The sequence below is a fragment of the Mauremys reevesii genome, linkage group 16 (genome assembly GCF_016161935.1).
Source record: "Mauremys reevesii isolate NIE-2019 linkage group 16, ASM1616193v1, whole genome shotgun sequence".
Taxonomy (NCBI): Eukaryota; Metazoa; Chordata; order Testudines; family Geoemydidae; genus Mauremys; species Mauremys reevesii.
The window spans coordinates 42913422-42938644 of NC_052638.1; the positions used below are offsets into that span (position 1 = coordinate 42913422).

Sequence of the window (25223 nt, forward strand, 5' to 3'; positions counted from 1 at the left end):
GCTCTGCTGATTTTCGCCAGCAGAATTACCGTCAGGAAGTGGCAGGTTCCCATGAGGTTGTTCCATATCCTGGGACTCTGTTGTCTCAGCCTGCTGTAGTTGCCTGTCTGAGACCCTCATGGGCAAAATGGCAGATTCAGTGTCCCTTAGCTCTCTCCCTTCTGGGATTTGGAGAAGGTACGGTATAATCTATTCCTCCCTAGTATGTGTTTGCGGCTCAACCGCTTGTGGTGCCACAGCTATTTGCAACCATTGTTTCCCATCTTAGAGATGCACAGCATCCTTTGCAGCTCTCAGGGCCCCAAACTGTATCCATTTTTTTGTTTTCCCTTATCTGTCTCTTTATATGTTTGCAAGTCCCCAGTGACTGATGTCCGTTTCTAACAGTGCAGGCATTCTTATTTTCAGATTTCTGTTGAACAAAATTTCAGCAAGTGACAACCCAGGCTTCGTTAGTGCTGTTCTGTAATCTAATAGTGCTGGGTACGGATTAGTGTCTGACTCTGCAGCTTTTTTCGGTAGTTGCTTTATTATTCTGAGACCATTTTTCACCTGTTACATTTCTAAACCCAAAATTTGCTAAACTATAGTCCATTGTCAGATATTAGTGTCAGATATACCATGTCTAGCAAAAATAGATTTGATATGCACAATCACCTGTTTATCTATAGGATTTCTAGTAAGGCTATCTCAGGGAAGTGAGAATAATAGTCTAGGACAAGTACATAATTTTTTCTAGCCAGTGTAAACAAATATATACTTACTTTGCTCCAGGGGAGCCATTTTTCCTGTACCACCAATGTGGGTTCTTCATATGATTTGGCTTATATTTTTGGCATGTACAACAAGCCTGAACAGCCTCCTCAATGTTGCTGTTCATTTAAGGCCAGAAAAAAAAACTCTGACCCTTCCTTTATGTTTTTCAATCCTAAATGACCTTCCATGATCCCTTTTAACATATTTTTCTGTAACAGTTTAAGAATCACTATCCTGGTGTCTATGACGGCATGTACCAACCTTACACTGGGGAGACAAGAGTTAAGAAGTTGCTCTGGACACAGGAAGCCACACCCCCTTGCTCCTGCTGGGCATTGTCTCAGTGGAGGTTGGGTTCAACAGGGAGTAACTCTGCTCAGTCTGGGCTGACCAAGCAGGAGAACAGTTGGGTCCTATAGCCTCTTGCAGAGGCGCTTCCCAGGCTCCGAAAGGCCAAGATGAGGCCTTACGGTCAAGCCGCAGCAGACCCTTCAGCCGCAGGGGCTGAGAATGCTGAACTGCCACAGACAGGAGGAGACTCTCCAGAGAGTGGCCCGAAAAAACTCCAAGGGGGACCTCAAGAAAGACCAGTGGGCACCCAGCAGAGGATCCAAAACTGGGTTAGGAAATGACCCAGAGAGTAGGTGTAGAGGCATCCGTCTCATAGGCAACAATTTTAATTATTGTTTCTTTGGGTCCCGGGTTGGAACCCAGTGGAGCAAGGAGGACCCATGCTCCCCAATCACCAACTCTCGGCACTGGACGACACAGCCACTGGATCTCACAGTTAGGCAAGGCAGCCATTGATTTTCACCAGTGGGCACCACAGCTGCTGAATCTCATCTCTAGGCAGAGCAGCCACTGACTCTCACCTCTGGCTGGTACAGTTTGGATTATTGCCACTAGGCGGTAGTGCTGGCCTCAGACGCAAAACGCTCTTCTAACAGTGTCTTTAAACAAAATCCCACCCAGTGAGAACTCCCCTTTAAGTTTATAATAGGGGGTGGGAATATGTTGTCCTGGCCATCTTGGCTAACAGCCTTAGGCCTGGGCTACACTAGCTGGGGGAGGTTTGAACTAAGATACGCAACTTCAGGTACGCTATTCGCATAGCTGAAGTCAAAGTATCTTAGTTTGACTTACCTGGCGAGTCGACTGCCGCGGCTCCCCCGTCAACTCTGCTTACTCCTCCTGCTGAGGTGGAGTACGGGCATCAATTAGCGGATCGATTTATCACATCCAGACGAGACACAATAAATCAATCCCCGATACATCGAACACCACCTGGCGATCTAGCGGGTAGTATAGATGTACCCTTAATTACCCCCTGCAGGGTCTCATTCTGAGCAGTAGCTGTGACAATTACAGTCCATGGGTTGTCTGAGACCAGACAGGTTTTTTTTAATCGGATTGACATTGATATTTAGCTCTGAATTTTGCTCCACTACTCTTTTTGCAAATGGCCTAGAAAGTGTGTCTACACCACCAAATCTGTTCTAGATTTGTATGCATTTTTTCTAATCAGATATTTGTAGCTGAAAAATAATCTCTTTATTCTTAAAACGGAGTTTTCCAGGCCCTGTTAGCAATCTCAGTAAGTGGTTTGTGTTCAGTTTCAGATAACACAGGCTCCTCATAAATAGACATAACTTTTTACATCCGTGGACTAAGGCTAAAGCCTTCTTCTCTATTTTAGCATATTGCCACTCAGTTTTTGTTAGCATCCATGACACGTAAGCCACTGGTCTCCAGTTTTGACTGTAAGTCTTTATCAGAGGACCATACCGATACCCTCCTGGGGAAGCATCTGTGGACATCGTCGGTTTGTGCTTACTATCATAGTACCTCAGGACTGGGGGCTCTTTTTAATTAAATCCTTTAGTTTCTTAAACTCTTTATTAAGAGTCACATCCCATGTCCATTGGACATCTTTGCACAGTAGCACTCTAAGATTGCTAGTTTGGGCAGCTAAATTAGGCATGAATTTCCTATATAGTTCACCATTCCAATAAATCTTTGGACCCCTCCCTTAGAATTATAGAATAGCAGGGTTGGAAGGAACCTCAAGGGGTATCTAGTCCAACCCCTTGCTCAGAGCAGGACCAATCCCCAGACAGATTTTTGCCCCAGATCCCTAAATGGCCCCCTCAAGGATTGAATTCACAGCCCTGGGTTTAGTAGGCCAATGCTCAGACTACTGAGCTGTCCCTGCTCCTGTTGGGGCAGGCATGCTGGTGATTGCCTCATCCTTACTGTGATGTACCTGTACACTTTGCAATATTAACTTCTCCCTCAGGTATGTTATTTCCATTACATGGAATTTATATTTCTTTGTGTCTAGATTTAGCCCAGCAGCTGTGATTTTTTTCAAATCTCCTCAGAGCCTCTGGTCATGTTCTTCTACATTTTTTCCCAAGATCAAACTATCATCTATATAAACCTTAGTACCCTATATACAATCAACTTGTTTTATTTTCTGGTGAAACACCTTGGGTACAGAACACAACTCAAATGGCAATCTGTAGAAACAGTCTCTCTCCCAAAGGAGTGTTGAATGTACACAAACACGTACTCTGTTTTCTTAAGGGCACCTGACAGAGCCTAACTGATGTAACAACTGTAGAAAGATATTTGACATCAGCCATTTCCCCAAAAATTTCTGTCTTATGGATAATAGAAAATTTTTCTACAACGACCAACAAGTGTACCCACTCAATTGATCCTTCTACTTGCTCTATGCCTCCCAGACCAATGAGTCTATCTAGCTCTTCTTTTAGCCTCTGCCTTAGCGCAAAGGGAACTTGCCTAGGCTCTAGGGTTGCCAGGCATCCGGTTTTTGACACCCAGTTGAAAAGGGACCCTGGCAGCTCCGGTCAGCGGATCTAAGGCAGGCACCCTGCCTGCCTTGGCTCTGCGCAGCTCCTCTGAAGTGGCTGGGATGTCTGACCCTAGGCACAGCAGGGGCAACCAAGGAAGCACCCCTGCCCAGCTTCGCAGCTTCCATTGGCTGGAAGCTGCTGACCAGGAGCCGCCTGAGGTAAGCACCTCCTGGCCGGAGCCCGCACCCCAACCCTCTGCCCCAGGTTGGAACCCCCTCCCACACTCTTACTCCCTCCCAGAGCCCTCACCCCCTCCCACACCCCAATCCCCTGCCCCAGCCCAGTGAAAGTGAATGAGGGTGGGGGAGAGTGAGCGATGGAGGGAGAGGGGCTGGAGGTAGTGGGGGCGGGGTCTCAGAGAAGGGGTGGGTAGGGGTGGGGCCTTGGGAAGTGGGGGGGGCAAGTGTTTCCGGTTTTCTGCCTTAAACAGCTGGCAGCCCTACTAGGCTGTCAGGGGTTGTCTGGATGTCTCGGGCTGCCAGTATTGCCTAATAGCCATGCGCTGGGGTGTAATGCCTGCTGGCAAGAGTTTAAAGGACCACTTCACCTAGCAGCAAGAGTGGGGAAGGTAGGGGAACCTGTGCCTGCCCTACTGTACCGGGTTCCAACCCAGGCCTTTCGAACCAGGGTACCCTGACAAAGGGTTCAGGTCCCAATACCCCCAAATGCGCTTCCTGAGATGCTTCCTACCCTTGTCCCAGTCACTCCAGCTTCATCTCTGGAGTTAGACATGGGAGTCTCTCATGTCCTTTCTGTGTCATCTCCAGAAACTCCTTTGCTGGCCAACAGCAAGCCATCCCTCTTGGCTCTCGCAGTCGGTGGCGTCTCTGACAGAAGGCTACTGCCCTCCTCTTCAGTCAGCCCAGACTGAGCTGAACTGCTCCATTTTGAATGCTGCCTCCACTGGGAGCATGTCCAGCAGGAGTGAGGGGGTGTGTCCTCTTGAGCCAAGAACTGTTCTTTAACCCTTGCTTCGCCAGTTGTTATACGCGGTCACACAGGCACATGAACTGTAGGGTGGTTGGCCTCCTTCAGATCTGTTTTGTACTCCAAGAAATTCCCTACCCCCTGTTAAGACATCTTCAGATCTTCTTCAATTGTTTTGGTCCCCTGCTCCTCCAAAAAGTGCATCCTCTTAATGAGACCAAGGACTTGAAATGCTTTTAACCCAATAATAGGTGTTCTTCTCCCTGGTACTATTATAAATTGTATCTTTTCCAATTTCTTATTTACCGATAGATTTAGTTCCTATCAGTGTCCAACTTAATAAACGTCCCATTTGCCTTCAGGTTGATAGTCCAATCATCCTCATTTGCAACATTGTCCATTGTTCCATGAAGAATTTGTCTGAACTAGTGGTGCTGTTGCCATCCTGTTTGACCAAGTTGACACACATTGCTGGTATGTGCAAATGCTTGAAAAGTGAAGTAATCCATTGCATTTCTTGGATCTTTTCCCATATGCCAGGCATCACCTTGTCTTATGCTGTTTGCTGTGTGCAGCCCCATGTGCTGTTTTGGATGGACTTTGAGTTTGAGCTCTGCATACGTTTCTGCCACAGATCTCTTTTCTCATAGTGGTTTGGATTTTCTATCATTTCCAGTGTCAAAGCACTCCATAAGATTCATTCTGGACTGGGTGAGTTCCCTTTTTTTGTCAAATTCTAATTGCTTTGTCAAGAGTTAATCATGGGTCATCCAGTAATCTCTCTCTGAATGTCTTCTTCCAGGTCCCAATCAGATTCTGGCCTCTTCTCAGGGACTCAGTTATCCCCCCACCCCCACCCAAAATTGCAAGATTGGCTCTTCAGCCTTACATCAGTCACACACTCTTCTATGGTTTCACTTTCTTTTTGTAGTCTAGTTAAAAACATGTCTCTTGTGTCATTTTTACATGTAGTGCAGTACTTCTGAAATTTCTGCAATACAGTTTCATAATTAGCATCTTCTGCCTGAGTAATCAAAAACTATTAAACACATCAAGTACTTCAGAATCAGTTTTTGTCAGAAATAAGGCCACCTTCTAACTATCTGCCTTTTTGCTGCCACCCATTGCTTGCAGATACAGAATGAAGTGCTTTTTAAACCTTCTGCAGTTGTTTGCCACATTTCCAAAGGCTTCAGCGCTGGTGGGGCTTTTAACTGCTCCCTTCAGGGTATTTCTTAGTTCCCTTTTACTCCTGCTGCCATGTGGTGTTCAGTGATCATTCAATACTTACAGTGCTTGCAAGAGAGCTGCTTTATCCTCTGTTCAGTTCCAACTGGCTAGGCATAACAAGAGCTTCAGCATGCCCCACCTAGAATCTGTGCCTGGGAAGTTCAGCCCTCAAATTCCAGTACCACACAAGGATAAACAACTTCTCAACTATATTAACAGTGTCCCCAGATAATGTTTTATCATCAGTTTGAGGGTTTTACATTGTGGCTGGGCCCTCATACCAGTTGCATTTTCTTCTTTGTGTCCTGGTTCAAAAGAAAAGAAATGAGGAACATTGCATTGAACTATAATGAACTAGACACAACAAGGCATGAGTAGTGTTGGAATACTGCTATATCTAAGATGGCATGAGGTCAAGCGTTGCAGCTACAAGAGGAGTGATGATATTCCAGTAGAATATGCATTCTGATGTGTCTTACTGGGATTATTAAACAATTTTTGTCAATATTGTAAGTTGAATAGAAAATACAACTATGTATTGAATACTTTGAATATTACACAACACTTTTACAGGAAGAAAAATAATCCCATATGAAAAATGATTTGAACTCAATTTTTAAAAAATAGTAAAATAAATATCTAACTAGAATAATTTTAATCAGTTGGTTCTCATTCTCTTCTAACATTCTCCATCCCTTTGGAGCTTCCTGTCTATCTACAGTATTTATGTACAACAACACTGTAATGTCTGCTAAAGTACTCTTCCAAGTCTTTCATGCATTGCTCATGAAATTCTTCAGTCACCTGCTATATCACCTGTCTATCTAACAAAAAATCCTCTAGATGGCAGATTTTGTCAATGCCCAAGGGGGATGGGGAAAACAGTTTTGCTTATCTTAATTTCTGTATGTTCTCAAAAATGTATAGGATAACAGATGAAAAGTTATATTTTGGTCCCAAAGGCCATTGTCAAGGTATCATTTCATCTGTAACCTCATTAAACATTTTGAAAATCCCATATAAATGAAATAAATGTTTTTTCCCCTCAGCCTCAGGAACAGGCGTAAAAATCAAGGAATAAAGTTGGGGGGAAAGTACACTGTTAGCAGGTCATCCCATAATTATCCATTAAGGGGATTTTAACACCTTTCTTTGAAGCATCTGGTATTAGCCACTGTCAGAGAGCTGGATACCAGAGTAGATGTACCACTGGAAGGGTGCTGGAACTAGAGTGCTGGGGATGTGTCAGCGCCACCTGGCTTGAAGTGGTTTCCATCATAGACCGGCTTTACAGTTTGGTTCAATAGCACCCCTGCTATAAAAATAGTTCCAATGCCATCAACCGCTGGTCTGATCTAGTATGGCAATTACTGTGTTCCTCTGTATCTAATAGTTATAGGCCAGACTCTACTCTGAGGCCAGGTCTACATTACAAAATTACGTTGACGTAAGCTGACTTTTGTCCACCTAGTAGTGCATGTGTCTACACTTGAATGTGTCTTCCATTGATGTAAGTGCCCCATTACAGAGACTCAGTAACACCACCTCCCATAGTCAACTTATTGAGGTTGACGCAGCACGAGTGTAGACATGGTGTTACTTATGTCGACCCAAACAGTCCTCCAGCAGTTGTCTCACAATGTCTTACACCAGGGGTCAGCAAGCTTTCAGCAGTGGTGTGCCGAATCTTCATTTATTCACTCTAAGTTAAGGTTTCGCGTGCCAGTAATACATTTTAACATTTTTAGACGGTCTCTTTCTCTAAGTCTATACTATATATCTAAACTATTGTTGTTTGTAAAGTAAATAAGTTTTTAAAATGTTTAAGAAGCTTCATTTAAAGTTAATTTAAAATGCAGAGCCCCCCGGACTGGTGGCCAGGACCCAGGCAGTGTGAGTGCCACTGAAAATCAGCCTTTGGCACCCATGCCATAGGTTGCCTACCCCTGCCTTACACTGTCTGTTCTGGTCACAACTATGAACTCCACTGCTTGGGGGTCACAGAGACTAGAAGACCTCCCTCCACTTTAAAGCCCTATGAATTTTTGAATTGCCTTTTCCTTATTGTCCACTTGGTGAACACCTAGCAGCTCCCAATTTTTGTGTGCAGTTGCCCAGCTGACTATGCCAACTACACCCTCCAGACATGCTCCAGCTTGGATAGACAGGAGATATTGGATCTCCTGGGCCTATGAGGAAAATAGGCTATGCAAGCTTTAGAATTGTGGGCATCCATGAGCAGATTGCATGGGGGATGCAGGAGAAGGGATACAACAGGGACCAGCAGCAGTGCTGCAGGAAAGTGAAGGAACTGCATCAGGCATACCAGAAGGCCAAGGAGGCTAATATCAATCCAGTGCCAAGCTGCAGACTTGACACTTTTACAAAGAACTGCATGCCACATTTGGCGGAAAATCCACCATCACCCCCCCCACACACACACCCGTGTGGATTCCTCTGAAGAGCCTGAGCCACAGGCCTAGGGTGTGAAGAGTGAGGACAAGGAGGAGGAAGAAAAGGGTGGGGGACATGTGACCGGGCGTTCCAGCTATGCTGCAAGCCAGAACCTTTCTGAAACTCCAACACAGTCCAGTCAGTCCTGGCAGTCAAGCACAAGTGAGCCCAATGCAGGGGAAGGAACTTCGAGTAAGTGTTTAATTGTATTTCGCATTACAGTGATGTACTGATGGTGCCCTCAACTTAGCAGGACACAGCTATCACCTTTTCATTAGTTTTATCATATTAGAAGAGATAGTAGTACAATAAAAAGAGGTAGAGTTGTTATCTGGTTTTCATTCCCATGTAGAGTTAGGTAAAGGGATGGGGGCATAAAGAGCAGTTTGTTTATGCACACAGGGATGTCCATTGAATTCTCCTGAGAGATCTTGATGAAGCATTCATGGAGGTACTTTGAAATCCTCTTCCAAAGGTTCCTAGGGATGGCAGCCTTATTTCTTCCTCTGCGGTAGGACACTTTCCCATACCAGTCAGCAATAACTTTGGCAGTCACCATTGGAATACACAGGCTAGCAGCATATGGGCCTGGGTGGCTTCAGGATGCCAGCAACACCTGTGTTGTCTGTGCCTTTGTTACCCTGAGGAATGAAATATCAGCTAAAATCACCACTGTCTGTGAAAATGGTACCAGTATTCAATGCCATTGCCCTATACTCATGCAACCAAGGAATTCCCTCCTCATTTCACTCACCCCGGTGGGCCATGCTCACCATGGCTGGTGCTGGGAGTGGCACTGTGTACAAACACTCTGAAGCAGAAGTGTCAGTAAAACTTTAGGGGCACAAGGGAAGGGATTTCTGAATCTTATTTTTACTTCCGTTGTGACTATATTGACAACGATAGCTCTGTGTGTTTTATCTGAAGCTGCTGCCACTGTAGCCTTGAGAGGTACCCCCTCCACACTTGTAGAATGCTTGAGCCAGATAAGGGGGAGAAAGAGGAGGACTTGGAATTACATGTTCAATGAGATCCGGCAAGCAAGTACTGCAACAGACTATGAACATTGAAGACAGCCTGGAGAAGGAAAGAGCAGATGAGACAGAGGCACAGGATTTCCAGCAGAAAAAGGAGAGGGATATGCACCAGGACATAATGAGGCTTCTCTATCTGCATGCACAGATGCTGCAGACTCTTGTGGACCTACAGATTGAACAATCATGTAACTCCATTACAGCACCTCCCTACACCACCCCTCAACATTCTACATGGCATCAGGGGCTGCATCCTTACCCCACACTACTCCACCCTAAGGCACATTAAGGACAACCTCAATGTCACATCCACTGACCAGTGAAAGTCATGGTAGCTCTATGTGTAGCTAAAATGGATGTGAATATTCTTTCCCCTTGTTAAGTCCTGTTCCATTAATTTAAGTTTTTGATGTATTTGCTTTTAAATTCCACAGATTTTTTTCTTTGCACTGCTTTTGTTACTGAATAAAATACTATTATTTGGAACATAATTCATCTTTATTAGTTCACAACATATGTTGCAAAGTGCCTAGCAGTTCTGAAAGCACACACTTACTTGTTACTGTACAGTGTAACACAACTCATAGGATCGGTGACAAACATAGTGTAATAATCATATATGTATAGCAAGCACAACAGAATTCATAAGTGCATTGACAGTGTTATAGTCATAGATGTACACCAAGTATCATAATAGGCCCCAAAACAGCAGGGCCAGATAGAGCACAGTACACCACAACGCATTACTGTGCATCACTCTTATAGTGCTCTTTCAAAGCCATACAGCTCCACATTGAGCTCTTCTAATAGCCCTGGTGTCTGACTACTCAAACTCAGCAGACAGCCACTTCACCTCTGCCCTCCATCCTGACAGCTACTTTTCCTACTTTGCTTCATAGATACTGTGCAGGATACACCAGGCAGCTATAACCATTGGGAGGTCTTTTTCACCGAGATCCAATCTTGTGAGTGAAAAAGTCTGCATCCTTTCAAGCTATCAAAAGTACATTCAATTGTCATTCTGCACCTGCTGAGCCAGTAGTTGCATCTTTCCTTAGTGCTGTCAAAGTGGCCGATGTATGGCTTCATAAGCCAGGGGAGCAAGTGGTAGGCTGGATCGCCCAGGATAATTATTCGCATTTCAACATCACCAATGGTAATTTGCTGGTGAAGAAAGAAAGTCCCTGCTTGTAGCTTTCTGAACAGTTCTGTGTTCTTAATGATGTGTGTGTCATGCACCTTCCCACAATGATGTTGGTGAAGCATCCTTGGGGATCCAGCAACTCTTCCAAAACCATAGAAAAGCAGCCCTTTCTGTTGATGTACACTGTGGGAAGGTGGTCTGGTGCCAAAATAAGGATATTGTTCCACTGCAATTCAGAAACCCCATTGCTGCAAATCCATCCACTATGTCCCGCACATTGCCAACAGTTACAGTCGTGTGTAATAGGAAACAGTGGCCCTGCAAACTTGCATGACAATAGCCCCCCACAATGGATTTTCTAACTCCAAAATGATTTCCCACTGACCGGTAGCAGTCAGGCATTATAAATTTCCACAGTGTGACTGCCATTCACTTCTCCACTGTCCGTGTAGCTCTCCTTTTGGTGTCTCTGTGCTGGAAGGCTGCACCAAACTCGGCACACAGATCCAGGAATATGGCCTTGTGCATCTGAAAGTTCTGCAGCCACTGCTTGTCTTCCCAAACTCGTTTGACAGTGCAATCCCACCTGTCAGTGCTCATTTCTCGGGCCCAGAAGCAGCGCTCCACCATCTGCAGCTGCTCCATGAATGCCACCAACAACCTTGAATCGGTTCTTGCTATGTCCCACATAATCTGTCCTCCAAGAAATCATCATATTCCCTGCTAATTTGGTTGTTCTTACAGCTCTGCAAATACAGGACTGTCATGTAGCCTTTGCTTGCAATGCTTAGGACAATAGTGCAGAGCTATGCAGGCTTTGTATTTCTGTCAGAAATGGTGGACAGCAAGAAGGGCCATTCTGGTTTGTGGGCTTTTTAAAAAAGGCATTACAATTATGAGATATAGATGACATTATGGGATGGAGACAGTTGCACTATGGAAAGATGACCCCTTGCTCCTAGTCACCCCTGTGATCATGAATTTTGTGTTGATTTGTTTCTAATGATAAGGTTATTAATGCTTCAGTGTTGGGAAATCTGCCATCTATCTATTTTAGAGTTTTCTATAACATTTATCACTGTAGTATTTAAGTACATATGAAAGAAGTGTGTTTTAAGGAGGGACTTGAAGTAGGAGAAATTGGAGATAAGATAGTCTTGGTCAAAGAGGTAATTCCACAGATGTGTGCAAGTAAAGATTGTTATTTAGTGGCTAGAGTAAGAAATTAGGAGTCAGGACTCCTGGTTTTATCGTGTACTTATTGTGTGACCTCCAGCATGTCTCTTTACCCCTTTATCCGTTGCAGAATAAAGATAATACTTGTATCACAGAAGTGTTGTGAGACTTAATTAGTGGATTTTTAAAAACCTGGAAAACTTTAACTGAAAAGTGCAAAATATTGTTAATGTTATGATCAGGCATAAAATGAGATCCTAATCTCTTTGGGTCATTAGAGAGTCCATGGTTCTTTTTCACCAGAGTAGTGGTCCAATGTCCTGACCCAAGTCCATTTCGAAAGGTAATTGCAGAAGAATGAAAGGACTGGAAGCGGATCTGATTGGATCCACTATAGCCCCCTCCCCTCTACGTCCACATATGGGAATGAAGACAGGCAGACAGATTGCAAGGAAGAATGAAAGATGAAAAACTGACATTGACTGTGGTTGGAAGAGTTCCAGGAGCTCACCAGTAAGGGCCATTATCTTAGCCAGTAAGCTAGCCCTAGAAGGTTTAAGTAGTTGTTAGTTACATAAGAACGGCCATACTGGGCAGGGGCGGCTCTAGACCCCAGCGCACCAAGCAGGCGCTTGGGGCGGCCGTTTCCCGGGGGGGGGGCGGCATTTGGCTCCGGTTGAGCTCCCGCAGTCGTGCCTGCGGCAGGTCCACCGGAGCCCGGAACGAGCAGACCTGCCGCAGGCATGACTGCGGCGGGTCCCGTCTTCCCGCGGCTCCGGTTGAGCTCCCGCAGGCATGACTGCGGCAGGTCCGCTCGTCCCGGGCTCCGGTGACCTGCCGCAGGCATGCCAGCGGGAGCTCAACCGGAGCCGCGGGAAGAGGGGACCCGCCGCGGGACCGGGGAAGGGCGGCGCAGCGCTCCGCGCTGCTTGGGGCAGCCCGATTTCTAGAGCCGCCCCTGATACTGGGTCAGACCAATGTAGGGTGACCAGACAGCAAGTGTGAAAAATCAGGACAGGGACTGCAGAGTAATAGGTGTTTATATAAGACAAAGCCTGAATATCAGGACTGTCCCTATAAAATCAGGACATCTGGTCACCCTAGACCAATGTTGCATCTAGCCCAATATCCTGTCTTCCAGCAGTGGCCAATGCCAGGTACTTCAGAGGGAATGAACAGAACAGGCAATCATCAAGTGATCCATCCCCTGTCATCCACTCCCAGCTTCTGGCAAGGCACACTCAGAGCATGGCGTTCTATCCCTGCCCATCCTTGCTAATAGCCATTAATGGACCTATCCTCCAGGAACTTATCTAGTTATTTTTTGAACCCTGTTATAGTTTTGGCCTTCACAATACCCTCTGGTAAGGAGTACCATGTGTTTTGTGAAGTACTTCCCTTTGTTTTTTTTAAACCTACTGCCTATTAATTTCATTGGGTGATCCCTACTTCTTGTGTTATGTGAAGGAGTAAATAACATTTCCTTATTTTACTTTCTTCACACCAGTCAAGATTTTATAGACCTCTATTGTATCCCCCTTTAGTCATCTCTTTTCCAAGCTAAAAAGTCCCAGTCTTTTTAATCTCTCTTCATATGGAAGCAGTTCCATACCCCTAAACATTTTTGTTGCCCTTCTCTGTACCTTTTCCAATTCCAATATATCTTTTTTGAGATGAGGTGACCAGATCTGCACGTAATATTCAAGATGTGGGCATATCATGGATTTATATAGCAGCATTATGATCGTGTCTGTCTTATTATGTATCCCTTTCTTAATGATTCCCAACATTGTTTGCTTTTTTGACTGCCACTGCACGTTGAGTGGATGTTTTCAGAGAACTATCCACAATGACTCCAAGATCTCTTTCTTGAGTGGTAACAGCTAATTTAGACCTCATCATTTTATATGTTTAGCTGGGAGTATGTTTTCCAATGTGCATTACTTCATATTTATTAACATTGAAACACCCAGTTTTTTGAGATCCCTTTGTAACTCTTCGCAATCTGCTGTTTACTTAACTATCTGGAGTAGTTTTCTATCATCTGCAAATTTTGCCACCTCACTGTTTACCCCTATTTTCAGATCACTTATGAATATGTTGAACAGCACTAGTCCCAGTACAGACCCCTGGGGGACACCACTATTTACCTTTCTCCATGTTCCATGCCATGTGGGTCAGTTCAAGTTTCAGACATTCAGCATTGTCCCTTTCTGTTCTTATAACCCTTATGTCTTTTGTGATGCTGTTGTAAAAGCAGGAGTACTTGCACCTTCCAGAACAAGGAATCCCAGTTTAATAGAAAGAAGACAGTGCTGAAACCATCTGAAAATCACCTGTATCGTCCATTGATAACAAAGGTTTAGGGGGCTTATTTAGGGGTAGGGACTCAGTTTGTAATTTGATTTTCTTTCTTGCCCCCCTGCACAGTTTTTCCAACACTGCACACATTTCCAAGCATAAAGATGCATATGAACTTGTGCTACATAATAGAGCTAAGGCCAAACCTAATTCCACAGCACAGTTCTGATGAGTTTGAGGGTCCTGCCAACTAAGGCTACCATGTTCTTCTGAACAGTAGCCAAACAATAGCCTCCTGGAATATCATCTGTGCTTCTGACTGTGCTGTTCTACATGTGGGAATTAGAGAGAACAGCAGATCTCAGCCCCGGGGAGGGAAAGAGCAAAATTCTTTAGGAGCTATCCAGTGAAGCCTCCATCAAAGGAGAAGAGAAAGGAGGGAATGAGGGTGTTGAGGAAGGGAGCAGGAACTTCAAACACTTTATTAAGTGTCAGTGACTAACAGATCAGCTGGGTGCAGCCTTTGGAGAAAAATGAAATAATTTGCAAACAGCTTGGATAAAGTGTGCATAAATGATAAAAATGTTAAAAATAAACTGTTAATATGATAAAATAGGAGTGGATGCTACAAGCTGTGGCATGTCATGACTCTCAGGAAATACAGTTCTGAAAAAGTACAAAAGACTTCTGTACGAGGTAATGAGGCACATCTAATTATATTTAAGAAAGAACAGCAAGAACTACTTAGGAACACACACAACCCACCCCTTTCTTCTCTCATAGGCCAATCAGAATTCCAGTCCCAGAGACACCGTTATTTCATAGAAGGGTGAGGAATTTAGAGAGCATCACAAAAAACAAGGTTGTTATTTTCCCATAACTGTGAAAAAAAATAGAAAGAGATTCCTTGTCTGTTCTCTTCATCCTCCCAATAATTCACATCAGGGGAAAAAAACAACCCCCCCTTCCAAAAAAAAACAAGCCAAAATAAGCCTGACCACCATGAGAAATTAAGCCCATCAGAATGACATTTGACACCATCAGGCCACAGCTGAAGAACAAGGGAAAAGTTTTCGGACGACTGTCACTGACCCATAGTCCCTCACTCCTAACCTTGCTCTCCAACATATGTTTCTCATTTCCTTGCTTATAGCTGGTCCAAGCTAATGATATGTGTTTTGGCAGCCATCCCGTGCTTGGCATACTGCCTGCCTTGTTCTCATTGTCCCAGCTACTTACAGAAATCCCTTTCTCTGTCTTTTTCTCTCTTTTAGAAAACCAGCTTTAAAGAACAGTAAATATGCAAAACAGCTTTCACTCTATTCAGCTACCATCTTGAATACTCCACTTCCCCCACCACCACCACCATCAAACACATCCTATCAATAGAGGCATGAAGAGACTGGCCATGTAGGAGAGGTAAGTTAACCCAAAAACAGTGGAAATTCAACAAATTGGCCCACTGGAGTCTTGCATTGCTATAAATATGAAGAACACAGCTATTTTGAGGGACGATGGCATGGGAAAGTTCTGCCTGGAATCTTGGATATGTCAGAGAAGACAGATCTTTCCAGCAAACATGGGAAGAGGGACTCAGCACTCAGAACAGGACAGAGAGGGAACAACTTGGCAGCTGCCAAGACTGAATAAAATAGGAATGAGAGATGCCAACATATTTGGTTTTCTGTCTGAGTAATCAATAACGGGCTGTCAAATGATCAAATGGCACGAGAGTAGGAAGGATGGTCTAGTGGATAGGCTACTGATCTGACCCAAAGACCTCCGCTCAAGTCCCAGCTCAACCACAGACTTACTGTATAACCTTGCTCAAGTCATTTAATCTATCCTCTGCCTCAGTTGAATAATACTTACCTGCCTCACAGGTGTGTTGTGAGGCTTAAATCTATTAAGCATTGTGAGGTACTCAAATACTATGGTGATGAGGATCATATAAAGACCTAGATACATAGATGTTTGGCTTTCAGCTTCTTGTTGGTGAGGGAGCAGAATGATCCCTGGTAAAATAGAGCGAGAGCAGAATGAGCCATTTTACTGCCCTCTTATTGGAGAGACCTGGGCTCCCCATTAAATCATGTCATTTTTTCATTAGATTTCTGTTATTTGTCATACATTGGGGCTACCAGACCTGCCTGAATAGGCCAACAGACATACCTGTGTTAGGGGAAACTTTAGTTGCAGCTTCACAAAAATCTCATGCAAATAATCGTACATTAAAATTTAAAAATGTGTGATAATAAACCCTGCAGCAGACAGACTGATTGTGCCCAAAAGGCACAGCCCTTTGGCCAGAGGAGGCTGTAACAGAAGAAAGCTGCAGACCTTTTGGAGCATGCAGGATGTTTTCCCTTTCGTATCCACCTACCTCTGCTGAGTAGGCAGAGCAAGATTGGGGTGATGGCTCTACTGCCTTTTGGGAGGCTAGCATCACAGGGCACATTTGCCTGACACGGTGCCTGTACTCCCCATCTATACCATCTGGACCATATGCAAATGTGAAAGGGAGAGGGGAGACTCTTAGGTCCTCCTGGCCTGCTGTGCATTGCAGAGGGCCACACAATCTGGCCTCAAGTCTCTTTCTTTTCCAGTATATGGAAAGTATTATACTCTCTTTGTATTTTTTATTTAGATTTTTTAATGTGCTGAACACTAGTCTCCATAGCACATATACAAATTTAAAACAATCAAAAGCATTTACAAATTGGTTCAGTACTAACCAAATAATCTTTCAGCAATATTTAGAGCCTTCCATACTCTAAACCTTTCTCCACACACATGTCTCCCAGGGAAAGCTTCAGAAGAGAGGATGGTGCTGCAGCTTGCCCTAAAAATCATCAAATGTGGGATCTGGAGGAGCCCTCACTGATAATGCTGTGCTAGTGGCAGTTCTCTTGTAAATCAAGGTCCTCCTAGCTCTCAAATGCCTCAGCTGATTGCCGTTGCCTCCGAAATACAGAGGGAGAGAGTCAGTCTCAAAAATAGGCAAGGGCCAAACCATTTAGAGCTTTATAGGCTACAATTAACACCTTAAACATCACCCACAAATCAGCTGGTAGCCTGTTCAGATCATGCAGCACTAGTGTAATCCCTGTTTACTAGATGACTGGTAGAATTCAGCACTAGCTGTAATTTTTGTCTAACACTAAAGTAATCCAAGATTGAAGTGACAAAGCGAAGGATGCCTGTGGTGAGTAACAGACCTGAAAGAAAAAGCAACAGCTTTGTTGCCAAACACAAAATATGGAAAACACTTTTGTTACCACTCCTACCAGAACAAGCAGCAGGTGCTAAGAATTTTAACAAGAAATCCAGGCTGAAAAACTGCATAAAAAATGGCAGGCATACCTCCTCAAAAAGGGTTCTGATAAATCTTCATAATTTCTTCTGGTTACTTTCCCCACTGTATCAGCATCATTTCTATTTTATCTGAGTTGTGCTTTAGCCAGTTAGCTCTCATCCACACTCTAGTTTTGTTGAGAAACTGGGCAAGGTGCTCAATTGCATTGGCTGGGTCAGAAGAGATGGAGATACATAACTTGGGTTCATCCATATACTGAAGACTCTACAACCACTATATCCCCACTAATCCTGTAACGGCCCCTTGTATATGTTAAATAGGGGGATGACAGAGTAGTCCCTGTGGAGCCCCGCATGAGAGAACCCTGAGGGGCAAATAAGGAATTGCCCAGTACTACTGTTTTCTGTCAGAAGAAAGGGACAGAGCCATACAATAGCTACGCCATCTACCTTTCCTTTGGTTTGTAAAGTGAGTCAACAAAACTTCATGAACAAAGGTACCAAAGGCAGATGACAAATATAGAAGAATCAGCATGGACACCATCCATCCCCAGGAGGAAATAAACCAATATAACCCATATGGTGTCTGTACTATTCCAAGATCTAAAACTAAAATTGCTAGAGTCAAGAAATCCCGAGAATTCCAAATATTGACAGAACTGTTCTAGCACAACCTTCTCAATAATCTTCTCCAAAAAGGAAGATTCAGCTCTACGCAATAACTAGCGAGATCATAAATGTCAAGAGACAGACAAACTCTAGGTTACTATGCAAACTAACCCTTCTTTCTACTTTTTTGCTTTACTAACAGGATAACCCTAACAAAGATTATGTAAACTCTAGCACAAGCTCCCCAGGTTTAGTTATATACTAGAGTGTTTTGCATAGAATTTTTCAGCCCCATCCCATAGTTCTCAGACTATTTTCAGCCTCCTCAAAATCACCAGGAATTAATCTATGGCAACAGCAGAGTCCTGCCACATTTTTACCGATGTTGTATATAATGTAGTTGTAGCTGTGTCTGTCCCAGGATGTTAGAGACACAAGGTGGGTGAAAAGATATTACCTCACCCACCTTATCTCTCACCTGTTTACAGAGACAGAGATGGTCATCTCCAGCAGAAATCCCAGTTCTTAACCACCCAAGAGCAGCATGGATCTAAGGACTAGTCTACTCAAGGAAGGTTTTGTCATTTTAACTACCAGTAGAGTTAAACTGGCAAAACCCTCTTAGCTAAAACAAAATTTTAGCGGCATAAAAATCCTTGACTAGCATACATTATCCTGATATAAGAATATTTGTATCAATGTAATTATGCCTACACTAGGGCTTTTAGTGGCATAGTTATGTTGGCAAAATATCAAGCCTCTAACCAATATAGCTATGCCAGCAAAACTTTCTAACATAGACCTGCCCTAACGTGTAGAGCATAATCTGCAACCCCATCACTCAAGTATCAGTTGCAAACTATTTATTTTGCCTTCTGAAATACTGGACATTAGTATTTCATCACCAACTCATAGTCAGTAAGGTGAAAATGAAGTGTTTTAATTTTTCCTTCTTAATCAATCGCTGTTATCCACGCCACCAGCTGCTCTAGGGCTTGATCCTGCATCACTGAAGCCAATAGGAGTTTTGCCGTTAAATTGTATGAGAACAGAATCAAGTCCTTCCTAGGCTCAGAACCTTTGTGTTATACTCAGCTCCGTTCTCTTTCCTCTTACCCATCTCCCTGTATCCAGGCTATTGCTAAATCCTGCCAGTTTTCCCCCTATAATAGTCCCAAAAGCCATCCCTTCTTCTTTTGCTGAAACTTTGCTCCATGTTCTGACTAACTTGCATGTTGATTGCTACAACCTCTAAATCTCTAGCTGCCCCTGTTCTCAGACTGCATTCCTCAGGTCTACCCAACATGCTACCACCAAAATCACCTTCCTCACCTGGTATTCCAACCATGTCTTCCTCTCCTCCAAAGCTCTGCATTGGATGCTCTTCCCCATCAGACCCCTGCTCTGAACTCAATTCTTTCTGTTCAACACTCACTGAAGATCCCAGCCTTCATTCCAGATGTTGCCCTCAAATGTAATATTCCTGACAATAAGCATATCTCATGATCTTCCATTGTCACCCTCATGCTTCCATCCCCCTCCCCAATCTACTTTGCCATTATCCATTGCTATCTTATGTCTCCTTTAGACTGTGAGCTCTTCTGGGCAAGGGCCCGTAATTTTTATCTGCTTGTAGAGCAACATGCATGCCTGCAGAGCAGTATAAATAGGTACATTATTTTGATTTAATCCCCAGTCCACATTTCATTTTTTGATATGGCTATTCAGATTGTGGGTACTACAGAGTTGCAAACTTTCTGTGGAGATTTGTGTTCAAGGTGTAGGGATGGGCGGAGACTGAATTTGGTTTCTGCAGACAGGGAAGTGTTAGTGGAAGACAGAGGCATCCTGAGGCCTTGATGATAGGCAAGAACCACAAAAGAGTCAGAGAGAGGAATTGTGTGTCTGAGACATTGGCCCTCTCATGTGGAATAGAGTCTTCCCTGCAGTTGCCAACAAAAACAGATCTGCAACAAGGTTCCTTGAGTTCAAAAGCGCTAACTTTAAAAAATTAAGGGAATTAAGGAAGTGGACTGGACTGAAGAACTCAAGGATATGAATTTGGAGAAGGCTCAGAATTACTTTATATCAAAGCTGCAGGAGCTATTTGAAGTCTGCATCCCAAGCAAGGGGAAACATTCATTGGGAAAGGTTGCAGCCCAAGCTGGAAGAGAAAGCATCTCAAATAGGTGATTAAAAGAAAGCAGAAAGCCTACAAACAAGGGAAAATGGAAGGGATCAGCAAGGAAGGCTACCTCTTGTAGGTCAGAAAGTGTAGGGATAAAGTGAGAACTGCCAAAAAACAAACAGAGCTGGACCTTGCAAAGGGAATTAAAACCAATAGTAAAAGGTTCTATAGCCATATAAATAATAATAAAAAAAGAAAAGACGTGTAACCTCTAAGCCCTGAGGATGGGGTGGAGGTTGAAGATTATCTAGCCATGGCCCAACACCTATACAGATACTTTGCCTCAGTTTTTAATGAGGCTAATGAAAATCTTAGGGGTAGTGGCAGGGTAGCTAAAGGCAACGAGGATATAGAGGTAGAAATTACCACATCCAAGGTGGAAGTCAAACTTAAACAGCATAATGGGACTAAACTGGGGAGCCCAGATAATCTCCATTCAAGACTATTAAAGGAACTGGAACATGAAATTGCAAGCCCAATAGCAAGGATTTTTAATGAATCTGTAAACTCACGGGTCATTCTCTATAACTGGAGAATTACTAATATAGTTCCTATTTTTTAAGAAAAGGAAAAAAGTGATCTAGGAAACTACAGGCCTGTTAGTTTGACCACATTTGTATGTAAGGTCTTGGAACAAATTTTGAAAGAGAAAGTAGTTAAGAGCATAGTGGTGAACGGTAATCAGGATAAAACACAACATGGTTTTACGAAAGGTAGATCATGCCAGACCAGCCTAATCTCCTTCTTTGAGAAGATAACTGATTTTTTTAGACAAAGGAAATGGAGTAGATCTAATCTACCTGGATCTCAGTAAGGCACTTGATAATGTTCCACATGGAAAATTATTAGTTACATTGGAGAAGAAGGGGATTAATATGAGAACTGAAAGGTGGATAAGGAAGTGGTTAAAGGATAGACTACAACAAGTCATAGTGAAAGGTGAACTGTAAGATTGGAGGGAGGTTACTAGTGGAGTTCCCCAGGATTCGGTCTTGGGACCAATCTTATTTAATATTTTTATTACTGATCTTGGCACACAAAAAAGTGTGTGCACGCCAATAAAATTTGCAGATGACAAAAAGTTGGGAGGTATTGCCAATACGGAGGAGGACCAGAATATCATACAATAGGTGGATGAATTTATAAATTGGAGTAATAGGAATGTGACATGCAAGGTCATGCATTAAGGGACTAACAACAAGAATTTTTGCTATAAGCTGGAGAGTTATCAGTTGAAAGTGACAGAGGAGGAGAAAGAACTGGGTGTATTGGTGGATTACAGGATGCCTATGAGCCATCAATGTAATGCGGCCATGAAAAAGGCTAATGCAGTCCTAGGATGCATCAAGCAATGTATTTCCAGTAAAGACAGGGAAGTATTAGTACCTTTATACAAGACACAGATGATGGTCCCTTCTGACCTTTGAGTCTATGAGTCCATCTCTCAGAGTATCCTTTGTGAATAGATTTTAGAGAACAATCAGGTAAGCACTGCAATAAATTGTATGCTGACAGTTCATGCAGGTAAAAGCAGTTGAATTCTACCTCAGATAATGTAGTGTTCCCTTCTCAGTCCCAAGGAGATCAAACTTAAATGACCAGAGTTAATACTCTAGCAGTTCCAAACTGATACTCATAACAAGATCCATTGACTGGAAGTTGATGTCTGCAAAATTTGAACTGAAAATAGGATGCAGATTTTTAAGAATGAGGATAATTGAAAATTGGATGCAGATTTTTAAGAATGAGGATAATTGACTATTGGAACAGAGTATCAAAGGAACGTGATAAATTCTTCATCACTTGGAGTCTTTAATTTAAGATTGGCGTCTTTCTAAAAGATGAGCTCTAGCTCAACCTCAAGTTGTTGGGCTTGATACAGGAGTTAGTGGGTAAAGTTCTCTGGCCTGTGTTATGAAGGAAGTCAGACTAGATGATCATAATGTTCACTTCTGGCCTGAAAAATCTTGAGATTCTGTGCTGTGCCTCCTGGAGGAACAGCACCTAAGGCAAGGCTCAAAAGGGGAATGGGGGGAGAAGGGGGTTGAATGTGACTGTAAGCCACCAGTGTACCCTCAGGATTTTGGAGTGCTTTGGGTGCTGAAGGTTCCGTTGGCATAAATGAGGTTTATGGGTAATGCCAGACCATGGCAGCCCAGAATCTCTATAGCAGGGTGCACAACATAAATTTCCCCTCCCACCTCCATTACAGCCCCCATGCTGGAGCTTGCAAAGAAGCTAAAATACAGATACTTAAAGCAGCCCTATGCTGTGTCTGTACTGGAGGAATTATTTCACGGTTCTTGGGGGGAAATTCTGGGCCCTGTATGCCACTGGGGCAGTGTCTACGGGCCAGAATCTCTCCCTATAAATTTACTGTTTTTCAAAACCTTTAATAAGACCATGCAAAGAAATAGTTCTGCTGGTGTTATGTTTCACTTAGAAGAAGTTTTTGCAGATGCCGTGGCAGGTGTCAGACCAGCAACTTTTGACACTGAAGACATTATTTGAGAGGAGATTTAGCATCCAAATGGTTAAAATATCACCACATTTCATTCTTCTTAGAATTCCCATAAACATTCAGCAAAGCAATTTCACTCAATCACACATATTAACTACTTAAGTTCCCCTCTCCAAGGATGTGTATTGTTATTTTATGCCAAATGTGCTGTAATTAAGTTTGACATAAATTTAAATATGTGGTTTGCGGGGCAAATGGGAGATGTTTTTTTTTCTTTTTCCTATATGGAGAATGTAACAAAATAATATACTTTTTTTTAAATTCCCTATCTTTTTACTCATTGTCCATTTTATTAAAACCACACGGGTTAATCTGTGGGCTGCTATGTTTCCAAGGCCAGTTTCTTGTCTCTGATTTAAAAAAAAAATAATAAAAATTACTGGATCAGGCATGGAGTTTGTTTGTCAGTTTGGTCAGATTAATGGGAGTCTTAAATTTCTAAACCATAGTGAGGACCCTCTTCATTTCACAGTATTATTAATTGTTATGCATTGTATCATTCACTGTGCTTTGTTGTGAGCAAACTATCTATTTTTCAAGGCTGAAGGTGACTTTGGAAGCCAGACCTAATCACCATATTATTATTATTTATTATAGTTATTTATTATTTTTATTATAATAGAGCCCAAATTGGGATAAGGGTTTCCTTGTGCATGGAGCTGTGCAAACACACAACAAGACAAGCTGCCTGCCATGAAGAGATTTAAGACGAAATTTATCTGATTTAAGACGAAATACAAAGAAGAATAACAAAAAATAGGGAGGAAAAGAGGTGAGGAAGTTGAGAGTAACAGTAATAAGATCATGTAATTATATAGACAAAGAATTTGAACAAGATAGTTCAAAATAATTTAACAATATTTTTTAATTATTAGCTTTAAAATTACCTCTGTGCTCCCTTTACATCTCTATCTTCTCTAGAAAAATTGTCCAAGGAGTGTGGGGTTTTTTGTATTATTTTGTTTGTTTTCCCAATTCTATATATTTCCAGTAGCCCCTCTACCTATCATTGTTAGTTCCTTGAACTAAATTCTGCCCTCAGTTACACCCATCCACACCACTTGAATTCAATGGCCAAGCTTTGCAAAAGTGACTAGTAATTTTACATGCACAGCTTGAGACACCTTAAAGGGACCTGATTTTCAGAAGGCTCGGTACTGTTTAGAATAGGGGTTCTCAAACTGAGGGTCGGGACCCCTCAGGGGGTCACAAGGTTATTACATGGGGGGTCGCAAGCTGTCAACCTCCACCCCAAACCCTGTTTTGCCTCCAGCATTTATAATGGTGCTAAACATATCAAAAAGTGTTTTTAATTTATGGGGCGGGGGTCGCATTCAGAGACTTGCTATGTGAAAGGAGTCACCAGTAAAAAAAAAGTTTGAGAGCCACTGGTTTAGAACATAGATGATAGGAGATTGTATCCTGGATATCAGTGACTCACAAAAAGACTTAGAGATTATGATTAGGGTGACCAGATGTCCCGTTTTTAAAGAGACAGTCCTGTATTTAAGCCCTCCTGCAGGTTTCCCGACTTTTTCTTTAAAAATGGGCAAATTGTCCCATATTTCTGTCTCCCCCCCACATCCATCAGTACTGGCAGGTCCTGCTGTGGGCCGGATCCCTGCTTGCCAGCCACCTGCCCACCAGCAGTGAAGGAGGGGATCCACTAGCTGATGACAGTGGTGGGTGTGCAAGGCTAGTGGCAGGGCGAAGATGCAGCGCATGGGGCCAGATGCTCCCCCCTGCTGGTCCGTCAGCGCAGCCCTTGCTGTCTGCCAGCTCTCAGCCAGCAGGGCCCCAAGCACAGTCCTGTTTCAGGCCAGCACTGGCTGCGTGCTGCGAGCTGCAGAGGCTGGTTATGTCTCTCCTCTGCTGCCCACCCATCGACCCTTTATGTGTTCACCCTCTCACTCTCCTCTCATGCTTTGCCCCTTCACCCCCACAGCCACACTGTTCCTCCATATCCCCCCCGGCGGGGCGCGTCTCACTCCCAGCACTGTGCAGAGAACCAGCCCCTGGTCAGAGTGCTCAGCTCACCAACAGCCTGGCCGGCAGGCTCCTTCCTTCCCCTACTGCCTCTGGCTGGGCTGGTGCCCCGGGAAAGTCCAAGACCCTCTGGCCCAGAGTGCAAGCCAGGAGAAACCGAGCCCTGCATGTGCCAAAGCCCTGCACACAGCGCTGGCATGGAGAAGCCTCTCCGCCCCTCAGCTAAGCTGTGGAGTGGCGGGGGCAGGAGCTATTTCTAGCCTGTTCACACCCCGAACCTGCAGGCTCCATAGCAGCCCCCAGGGCAGGGGCTTAGCACCATCTTCACTCCCCACACCCCCACCCTTGGTCTTGCCCAGGGAGCGCAGGGTTGCTCTGTCCCCTAGGCACCCTCACCTGCTGAGCCACCTCCCTGGCCAGGTTCACTGAATCCCATGCAGTCAGGTTCCTGAGCCCTGGTGCACAATGCGTCCTTAGGGCTTAACCCCTTCCTGCCTGCACTGGAGGCAGCTGGGTTATGTCAGCGGCCTGGTTATGTCAGTGGCCAGCAGCAGTCTGGAGGTATTAGCTGCCTTTTGATGCTGTGCAGGCAGGAAGGGACAAGCTGCTTCCAGCCACAGGGGGGAGTAGGGGTGGGGAAGAATCATAGAATATCAGGTTGGAAAGGACCTCAGGAAGTCATCTAGTCCAACCCCCTGCTCAA

The 25223-nt window shown here is 43.8% G+C and overlaps 1 protein-coding gene across 16 annotated transcripts in view; it reads left to right on the plus strand.

Annotated features, from left to right (window-relative positions):
- ZFHX3 (zinc finger homeobox 3) overlaps nucleotides 1–25223 on the plus strand; it is a 1205541-nt gene that overhangs the window by 788522 nt on the left and 391796 nt on the right. For 11 of the 16 annotated variants that reach the window (XM_039503280.1, XM_039503282.1, XM_039503284.1 and 8 more), the window contains 2 exons: nucleotides 15176–15320; nucleotides 23157–23306. The exons of 1 other annotated variant lie outside the window; for it this stretch is intronic. The gene's annotated coding sequence lies outside the window, so the exon portion shown is untranslated. Of the gene's footprint in view, nucleotides 1–5136; nucleotides 5274–15175; nucleotides 15321–23156; nucleotides 23307–25223 lie in introns of those variants that run through there. 4 more of the 16 variants (XM_039503272.1, XM_039503273.1, XM_039503274.1 and 1 more) reach the window with 2 other exon arrangements.